At 37.3% G+C, this 10588-nt stretch overlaps 1 protein-coding gene and 1 non-coding gene across 2 annotated transcripts in view; one reads left to right on the top strand and one right to left on the bottom strand.

Moving 5' to 3' along the window:
- Positions 1-2065: 2065 nt before the first annotated feature.
- Peli1 (pellino E3 ubiquitin protein ligase 1) overlaps positions 2066-10588 on the top strand; it is a 55312-nt gene continuing 46789 nt past the window's right edge. Inside the window, exon 1 of the mRNA XM_076832693.2 lies at positions 2066-2409. The gene's annotated coding sequence lies outside the window, so the exon portion shown is untranslated. The remainder of the gene's footprint in view (positions 2410-10588) is intronic.
- Positions 8868-8940, bottom strand: Trnav-aac (transfer RNA valine (anticodon AAC)). The gene has a single exon. It is a non-coding gene; the product is annotated as a tRNA-Val (tRNA).

The following is a 10588-nucleotide window of genomic DNA, read 5'->3' as shown; positions in this document are numbered from 1 at the left end:
ATTTGACCATAAAGCTAATACTAAAAGCATGAAAATGAGAAAGAAATGTGTCCTTAATGACATCGCTGAGTTGTTGAATCAATCACCCCTGTAGCCATCCTTTTTCCTGGATTTTCTAGATAGATGGGTCAATAAATCTCCCTCAGTTAAGCCAGTTAGAGTTAAGGTTTTTGCTATTTGCAACCAAAAGCATCATAATTTATAACTTCCCTCATCCTTTCTTTACCCCTAAACATAGGTAATTAGTCATTAGGTTCTATTAATTTTATCTTCTAAGTAGCGCCTGATTACTCTCAGTTCTGAATCCTGCTGCCACCAGTACCTTAGTTCATTTTCTTATCTTTTCCAGTATAATACTGTATCATACCCCATACATGTTACACTCCAGAGAGTAATCTTCCTAAAATGCATATCTTATCAAAATTTCATCTGCTTACAATCCTGGTGTGGCTTTTTATTGTTTCCAGAAGAAAAAAAAAAAGTCTATGTTAGCATATTGTACAAGATTCATCATCATCTAGGCTGTCTCCTTACTTTTTTTCAGCGGCTCCTCTTGCCACTGTCCCCAACTCCATTCTACTACCCGCAATGCTGAACCAAAATGTTCTTTGATTACATGCCTCCCATATTTTCACACTTGTTGCTCTCCCTGCCCTCCAAAGCTCTTCCCCACTTTTCTGGTTCCCTTTCTACACTAAATACACAGATACACCCATTTCTATTTATTCTCAAATTCAAATGATCTTTTGAAGAATCTCTTGACCTTGCCTGAGTCTAGGGTTTTATGCACTTTTCTACTATAGTAGTGTTTAGCTCTTTTGCAAAGTAAGCACTTTGAAAACAAGGAATGTTTCCTTTGCATTTCTGTATCTCTATTTCTGGGGCTCAGTAAACCTGAGCCTGCCACAAGGACATTCAATAAGTGTATTTTGAATGAGCAAACAATTATGTGGTCTGAAGGAATCAGGATTTCTGATACTGAGACTCCTTTCAAAAACTTTGACTTCGCATAAATGTATGTTGATTCCTAAGCATTAATCTTTTTCTTCCAGGGTGTGGGGTTCTAAGTAGACTGAAATGAGAAAAACAGTGAACCTGAGACAGGTTACTTCTAGTCTTCTGGAGAGCCAGTCATGTGTCCTGGCTTTCTCCACCCTTCACCACCACCTATGCATACCTGGGTGCCCAGAATGGGTGTAGACTTAGCTGACCAGCCCAACAACATACTCATAAGCTTGGTTCAGATTTCTTATTGCCAAATGAAAGTTTGCTAATACATATATACAGTGAACCATTTTCAACTTTACCTTTTGAACTTACAGGCACTTAATGAAATGTGTATGTCTTAAGCATCGTAAGCCTTAAAGTGAACAGATCTTGATTATTTTATACAATCAAGTAAAATTCAGCGATCTTAATCCTGAACTTTACCTTTGCTGGTACTAGAATTAGATGTGACTAACTGAGCAAAGAAATTATGGGATTCTGTTAGTGGTGATGTTACTAACAGTTTCACAACCTCATTGGTAAATTACTGGAAGCAAATAGATTTCAGTGTTTTAGGTAAAGAAATTTGAATTGAAGACAGGATTCATTTGAAGGAAGCAAGGGAAATGGTGTATTTGTAATTCAGGATATGTGGAAGAAAAGCAGCAGAGAAGGCTGAAATATCCGGAGAACGTTAGATTGCACGGGGCACTTGTGTGTGATTAGGCTAGGTGGAGCGAAGTAGGTAGGACCCGCTATGGGACGGTTCCTCAACAACACTAAGACACAAGACCGGCCTTGTTTAGTCAACAATCCTTTGCAAACGTTCGCTTATAGAGTCGGTGACCATGGTAACGGTGTGGGGGCGGGACGCGAACATTTTCGAGCATGCGCAGCTCAGAACCAAGACCCTGGGATCCTCCACAACAATGTCGGCGAACTACAATTCCCAGGAGTCCTCTCGGCGCCACGGCACCGCCTCCCGCTGTGGCCCTACCCCCGTCCCCTCCCTCAGGCTCAGCCCTCCTGTTAGACCCCTCCCCTCCCTCTGAGTGTGTGTCAGTGACCCAGAGGCAGTGTGAGGCGGAGGAACCGTCGGGGGGCGCCGCCGCCGCTGCCGCCAGCAGCAGCAGCAACAGCAACAACAGCAGTAGCAACAGCAGCAGCCGTGCGGCGCGACCGGATTTGTCTCTAGCCCTCCGGGAGCGCTCCACAAAGCGGGCCCGCGCCTCTCGTTCGCTCCGTGGCTCCTCAGCTCTCGGCTCCGCCGTCAACTTCGCCTCGTGGGGCTTGACCGGCTGGCGAGGCAGGCGGCGGCGGAACGCCAGGCTGTCTGCTCGCGCCCCCAGCGCACGCACTCTTCACCCCCACGTTCTGGGTCTCGGGGGCCGCGCTGGCATTCCGGCCACCAGCAGTTGTCCGGTGAGTACGGCTGCAGCACGGCGCGGGAGGGGTCGCGGCAGGGGTAACCAAAGGTGCGGGGAAGGCGGGCTCTCAACTTCCTCGGCGGCTGTCCCTGTGGCGGGCCGGCCGGTTCTCCCCGCTCGCCTGCGCGCCCTCGTGCCGCGCCCGGAGGCGGTGGGGAGCGGAGTTTGCGGCGCCTGCATCCCGCGCCCTCGCAGGAGGAAGCGCCTTTGTCAGGAGCCGGCCCGACGCGCCCTCCCCCACTGCCGGGGAGCGGGCGCGCGGCGTCCGACTCCCGGCCCCGCGCCGGGCGGGCCGCGCTTTCCTGCTGCGGGAGGGGAGCCCTGCGGGTGGCGGGAGGCAAAGGGAAATGAAAGAGAAACAAAGGGGGCAGTGGGCTTTTGCTTTGTTTGCGCGGATCTGATAACTTCTTTCTCCTCCCTTACATAACACAGACTTCCAAGTTAGTCATTCTTTTTATTGTTAGGATGATTGTCATCATCTCTGCGTGTCTCTCACATTTCCTTTCATCTTTGGATCTCAGAGCATTTTTAAAAACACTAATTAATTTAAGCTCCGGGGCCTTTGCCAAGCAAGTTAATACACCCGTTTCCGTCCAGTGGGTAAACTGAGGTCGGAAAGCTCCCTAATTGATGGATACGCTTGATCTACCGCGCCTGGTGTCTGAGGATCTGAAAGCGTTTATGAGTAATAACTCGTTCTCCAATGCCCCGTGGAAAAGTTTAAGATGCTCAATTTACGTACAGGTTAACTGAAGTCTGAAAGAAGTCTGGGTAATTGTTAGGTAGTTCAAACAATAATTCTTAGTGCATAATGTTTGAATCTTAAAACCTCAAAGGACTTCCTGAAAAATGTTCTGAGTGGAGAAAATACTGTAAATCATAAACTCATCATCTACTTTTATTTTTATAGGTGCAAGTCTCTCATGAGACGAGAGGAATGATAGGGTTTTTGTTTTGTTTTGTGTTAATGTCACTCAAGATTTTAGCCACTACACACAAGGAAATGTGTCTTGATTTGGTCACCAACAATTGTCCCATCCTTTAATCATCAAATAGTGTCTCCACAAATAATATGGAGCACCTTATCCATAAGGTGCTGGTTTCACTAAGAACTGAAGCTATTAAGTGCTTTAGAATGATTATCTGTTTGTATTGGTTCAAAAACTATTTACTTTTTCTTACTCTGCCAAATGTTATTTTGTTTTCATAGCAAGTGATCTTTTGTTTCAGAGATGGCTTTGGGTTTTTTTTTTTTTTTTTTTTTGACATTGAATATATATTACTCTTAAAATTGAGGAGAAATGAGTTTATTATTCATTTTCCATACTAGTGTGAATTTAAATTTTTGAATTGTGGAGGTTAAGTTCGTGCAATTTTTCTCTTTTGGTTTTTGATACAGTTTCTTTATACCTAACAGGGAACTGTTTTCTCAGAGTAATCAGATTTACATCCAAGACCCAAGTTCTCCAAGTTGGGGTACCTTAGCAACTCAGGGAGACCCTGACTCAAAATTTAAAAATTAAAAAGAGATGGGAATATAGCTCAGTGTAAAGACCCCTTTGGGTTTAAGGAAAACATTGTCCTTATTAAATAAATATAGCATATAAATTCTTTGCTTTTTGTTCATATCAACAACTTTTGGAGTGAAATACTTGACTCTGAGGGCAATTTTATTTATTTCTGTAGTTTTATTTATTGGATACCAAACTGGAAGGTACCAAAAATTTAAATCAAGCATTGTTTCTACAACTCTTCCTGAGATGAACAGTGATCAGAACTGTAGTAATAGTGAATATGTTCACTTATCCTAGATTCTCTTGAATTTGATTATGTACCATATAGGTACCCCTCAGAATTTACATTCTGTTGTTTACATCAGAAAATGAAAGTTAGACATTTGTTATTTTCCCCTCAAGTCTCTAACCTTTCCCTTTTTCTGTAGTTTATTAAAAGAGTCTTGAGTTTAAAACAATTGGAAATTAAAACAGTTAAATGCAAAAAGTTGCATGTAGTGAAATGGTTATCATACCTCATCTAATAAAGTTAAAACCCTTAAGAAACTGTCACCTAGATTTTTATTAGCCTGGTAGTAATGTATTATTTGAAAAAAATAAACTGGAAATCTGTCTTAGTGGCAGATCTGCCCTCCTTAAAAAAACCTGGCATTTAATAACCTTAGAGTTGTGTTAAGTATTTCCTATGGTATTTACCAGATTTAACAGTGGCATTTGTACTTTAAGGAAGCTTGTAGCACAGAGTTTTTACTTAGTTCCTAGAGTTCCAAAGGCAGAAGTTATTGTGGACTGGGTGAAGTCTGGTTTTGCAGGTGTCCTTATTTCTTTTGAGTTCCCTTAAAACAAATGACTGAAAAGTACTCAATGGGAAACTGAGTTTAATACTGCTGAGTGCCACTTGGGCAAGATTGAGGGGAAGATTAAGGATGTTTCCATTTGACTTAGTTTCAGCTTCCTTTCAGGTTGTCAGAACGTCAATTGTATTTTAAAAATTCTCATTTCCAAATATACTTTATTGTGGTTGTGCAGTAGCTCCAGGGATAAAGATTGTAGTAATTCTCTTTGTGAACAACTAATGTTTTCATACAGAAGCTTGTATTAGCAGATAGCAATTTTAAGGCAAAAGTTAGAGTTGAAAACTGTCTTTTCTACATATATACATACATTTTATCTTGGAACATCAGTATAGGTCTATCCTAGTTTACTATGTCAGAAAGATTTATAGAATTATTGTATATATTTTAACTGTGTATATTAAAGTTTTATAATGACCAATATATGATAGCACTGAGGTGGTTTTAGGAGTTTCTTTGGAAAAATTGTGTTATTCCAATTTTATCTTTTAACTGAGGAAAATAAAGATTTAAGAGCCAGTGGAGGGGCTGGGATTGTAGCTTAAAGCACTTGCTTAGCATATTTGAGGCCTTGTGTTCAATTCCCAGCACCAAAAAAAGAAAAGAAAAGAAAAGAAAGAAAATGATAAGACAAATTTAAAGGGCACAATATTAAAGATTTCCAGCAGCACATATAAATAAGAGACAAAATTCTAGTTGAGGAAGTCTATAAACAGTGCATTTCAATTTGTTCCATTTATAGATTGGTAGCACCTTTCCCAGATTCCTTCTAAATATATTACACAGAAATAAATAGTATTCTTTCTTTCAAGGGATTTGGGTTATTGGAGATTTTATTGTTTGTGGTAGTGGGTGGTTTATTGTTGTTCTTCTTTGTTAAAGTTGACCTCTGTCAGAGAAAAACTTTCCTGGGACTGACAGGCGGGAACTTCAAAGTAAGAAATACTGATCACTGAAAGATCTGGATATGATTCCAGGTTTTCCCACTAGTTTTTTTCATGTTATCTTGAATTATCACTTCTCCATTTTTTTCTTTCAAAAGTTGAAAATAGTTGCCCGACATATTACATTTAGAAGGTTCTAAATGATTTTTTGTTGCTGCTGAATGAATTTGAAAGTGCTAAAGAGAAAACAAGATTGCTGGACTAAATGCCAGGGAATTTCTGACTTTTTTCTTTTTTAGTAGAAATAGGTAATTGAAACATAAACATCTGTTTATTTTCGCCAATAAACTTGGAGAGAAAGGGTTTCATCAGATGATTTAAGAGAAATTAATTGTAAATGATTCTGAGAAGATTAATTCTTTCAGAATGTTGTACAAAATGATTTATATTTTCTTGCTAACAGTAAACTCCAGAGAAATGGATTCTATGTAATACTATAGTTTCACCCCTGTAGTACTTTTATACCTCAAAATACCATTTAGAGAAAAATAGATTGTGTTGCTTATGCATATAAATGGGAAGATCCTCACATCTGTCATCATCCCTTAGTTAATCTTGACCATTCATGTAGTTTCAAAAAATTAATTCAATACACATGTAATTTACTTCTCAAAGCATTTGTTGTTGATTTTTATTTTGTAATGAATCTCTTGGGATGTTGCTAATTCTAAAAATATGTAGTATCCCCAGTTTCCCATCATCATCTGTAGTTTCTTTTTCTATTATTTTTTGGCTGCGGTTTATTTTTTTTCCCAAACTGTCTAAAATAAGCTATGAAATGTTTAAACATACTTAACAAGAAATACATTCAGCAATTTATCATGCTAAATTTTCAGCATAGAAGGTGCATTCAAATCTGTTTGGGGTAGAAGTACACTTCTGAAGATGTCTAAAGCAGGGATAGGAAATAGGTACCATCTTGGGTACCAAATCCACTTGCCAATGGTCACTGCCTGGAGTGCTGTGTTTAGAAAACTGGGGTTCCTAATTCAGATATAGCAATAAAGAGTGCTGTGCTTAGTGATTTTTTGCTATTGGATAGGCAATGGACTTCTAGAATGAGTGCCAAATATTCATTATTTATTTGATGCTTTTACATGTCAGGGACTGGTGTAGGTACTGATGTCACACAGACTAAAATCTGTCCTTCCTGGTGTTTACATTCTAATAACAAAACTCAAGACAGTAAAATATTTCATGTTTCAAGAAAAGTGACCTGGTTTCTTCAGAAAATAAATAGCAAGAAACAAGAGAGGGGGAGGAAACTATAAGACTTCTAAGAGACTTAAGAGGCATATCCACCAAATGCAGTAAAAGGACCTGAGTTAGATCTTGCTCTGAACAAACTAACTTTAAAAATACATTTATGAAAAATTGGGGAAACTTGAACAATGGATATTTAATTTGAAGGAATTATTGACTTTTAAGGCCCCATGGAAGCTATATACTTCTTTAGTAATACTAACATTACTCAAAATATGTTTAGTCCTTTTTTTAAGTCCTTGCCTTATAAAAATATATATGAATTAAAATGTCTAGATTTTTTTTTGTTTTAAAATAATTTAGAAGTGAGAATATGGTTGAAACAAGATTGACTATATATTTTGTTGATGGAAGATGCCATATAGATACATATTCTTCCCACTTCTGTGTGTTGGAAAATTTCCATCAGGTTTTATGCACATATGACACACAGAGCAGGGAAGAAGAGGGAATATGTGGGACACAAGTAAGGAATAGGAGGAGGATGTAGTTTTAAGGGCAAGGTCTTTTCAGAAAAGACCTCATTGAGAAGACGATGTATATTTGAGTAAAGTGAAGGAGGTAAGAATGGGGCACGGGTTGGGAGGTGTTAGACTATAAGAAACTGAAAGATTAGAGTGGATCAGATTGAAACAGAGTATCAGATAATAAAGTCACAATGGTAAAGAGAAGGTAGTAAAGAGTAGATTGAATAGGACTAGTCCATCTTTGTTTTAATGTAGAAACACTAACCTAAAATAAGTCTTCTATTTTAGAGTAGTCACCATGGAAGCTATACACTTCTTTAGTAATACTAACATTACCCAAAATATTTTTAGTCCTTTTTTTTTTTTTTTTTTTGCTTGCCTTTTAAGCCAGTCTAAGCCACACATGAAAATAGCTTTTTACTTTGTATTTACTCCTTGTTTTTAAGGAAAAAGAGGTTATGAGCCACATGATACTTCATCTTATTTATCAGATATGACTCAAAAGATTTTGACAGAATATAGGAAATAACTTGAGGGTATTTATAATAATTGGATCCACTCTGAGAAGGCAACTCTGTTTCTAAAAATCAGATCCACCCATAGACTAAACAGGAATTTTAATAATGTTCTGGACAATTGTAGCATCATTTGGAATAAGGGTATAATACTCTGTGCATGACTAGTATGAAGGCACTAAGTTCATTTGGATATTTAAATTTTAATACTTTAAACACAAATGAAAACAAGTCCATGTGCTTTGGGGGTGGGCAGGTTTTGGGAATTTAACCCAGGGACATTCAACCACTGAGCCACATCCCTAACCCTTTATTTATTTTTATTTTGAGACAGGGTCTTGCTAAGGTTTTTAGGGCCTTGCTAAAGGATGACCTTGAACTTGGTGATCCTCCTGCCTCAGCCTCCAGAGTTGCTGGAATTATAGGTAGGCATGCACCACCACTTCTGGCCCATGTGCATTTCTTAATGTTTAAATACTCAAAGCAGTCATTGCAGATGTTTCATTTATATCATACATTCAAGACTAAAAAGATGACATTTTAAAATGTAAAAAAATTGTATAACTTATTGCTATGGTAGACAATTGGGAAATTGAAAGACTAATGTACATTGTTGATAGATGAATCTTGTATTTTTTACTCAGATCAGTAATTGTTTCAAGTTTTAAATCTTTATTATTAAAACTATAGAAAGGGCTGGTTTTGTAGCTCAGTGGTAGAGCGCCTGCCTAGCACTTGGTTCAATCCTCAGCACCACATAAAAATAAATAAATAAAATAAAGGTATTGTGTCCATCTACAACTAAAAAAACAATATTTAAAAAAAACTATAGAAAATTGGTTGTCATCCACATTTTAAAAATAAGAATACAGACCAATTTGTTTGTTTGTTTGTTTTGGTGGTGCTGGGGATTGAACCCAGAGCCTTGTGCATGTTAGGCAAGCATTCTACCAACTGAACTATATCCCCAACCCCAAATGTTTTTAAATGTCAAAGAAAACACTTGATAAATTTGGATTTTTAGGGTTGACGTTGTAGGTCAGTGGTACAGTGCTCACCTTGCATGTGGAAGACACTGGGTTTGATCCTCAGCACCACATAAAAATTTAAGACATTGTGTCCCTTTATAACTAAAAAATTATTTAAAAAAAAAGGAAAAAGAAAAACTGAATTTTTTTTTTAAATTGGATTTTTATTTAGTTACACATAATGTATAGCAGTGGGGGAACACAACTTTTTCCATTTGAATTTTTAACCAGTAGTATTTAGAATTTAATGGCATTAAGTAGAATTTGTGAACTTTTATTATATAGGAAATTATCTAGAGATCACTAAGACCATATGTACATAACCATAAAAGGAATACTTTAACAAAGCTTCCCACTTAAAACATTTTTCAGTAAACTGTTAGGAATCAAGCCAATTCATTTAGTTTTCATCCCTTTGGTGTATATGTGTGTACATATATGTATATATGCATGTGTGTATGTAAATAGATAACCAGACCCCTTCTTCATATACTGTACATACCATCAGGATTGATCTGCTAGACTGGATTATTTAAAGGGTTTTAAACACTAACCTATTAGTGTGGAACACAGAACTCATGTTTAATTCCTGGGCTTTCCATTGACTCTGAAAGTCTTTAAAAAGCTATCTTTGATTCATCTGTAAAATAAAAATGGCAGTTTTTCATAAAGGACTTTGAAATTCTGTGATAATCATACTGAAGTATGCTTATTTTAGAAATAGCTTTCAGTCTATTGATTTGGTAGTAGAATCATGAATGTTTTTTACTTCCACATATGTAGAACAAATAAATAACTTGTAATGGAAGAAAAAAGAGGGGATAAGGAACAGAAGAAGGAAAGAAGGGAAAATAATGGTTGTCGCAAAATTGTAAACATTGCCAGAGATAATTCTTATAACTTGGATCTACTTACACGACTAGGACCTAATGAGCAAAGACTCAAATTAGAGAATGAAAATAATAAAACTAATATTTAGAGAAAAGAAGTTGCTTTGCTAAAAGAATATCTTATGTTTACTTCAACATTAAGAATTATTTGAAAATTCAATCTATTAAGTTTAAGTTTTTGCAACAACAGATTTTAGAAGGTTACTCTGAATTTGTGCATTGCAAGATAACCTGCCTTTCTCATTTTCATTTTTACATTATTCTGCCACTATCTCTGTCTATGGTCCTTCACCATCTTTAGTCATGCCCATTTCTCTTCCACAGTATCTCATAAAGTGGACCTAAAATGAATTAAGCGCCTAAAAAGTAACATGCAGATAGCAAGTATAACACTTTTCCTATTTGTGCCTTACTTCTTCTATCTTAACTTTCCTTGCTCCCCCCACCCCTTTTTAAACGTGTATTCTGGTAGAAACAATGTATTCTATTAGCTAGACACTGCTGGATAACTGTTTGACCTGCAGAGTACAATATTTTTTAACTCAATAATGTAGGAAACAGTAATAGACTTAATGATTTGAAAGCCCAGTAATTAATCCTGTATCCATCCAGAATCTATATACGTAAACTAGAAAAGTTTAATGGAATTGACAGCCTAGTGGAATTTCAAAAGCTATTTCCAGTTCTTAGTGTTTTTTG

This window comes from Callospermophilus lateralis, chromosome 14 (assembly GCF_048772815.1).
Source record: "Callospermophilus lateralis isolate mCalLat2 chromosome 14, mCalLat2.hap1, whole genome shotgun sequence".
Taxonomy (NCBI): domain Eukaryota; kingdom Metazoa; phylum Chordata; class Mammalia; order Rodentia; family Sciuridae; genus Callospermophilus; species Callospermophilus lateralis.
Note: the sequence above shows the minus strand (reverse complement) of the source record. Positions and strands in the feature narration are given on the sequence as shown.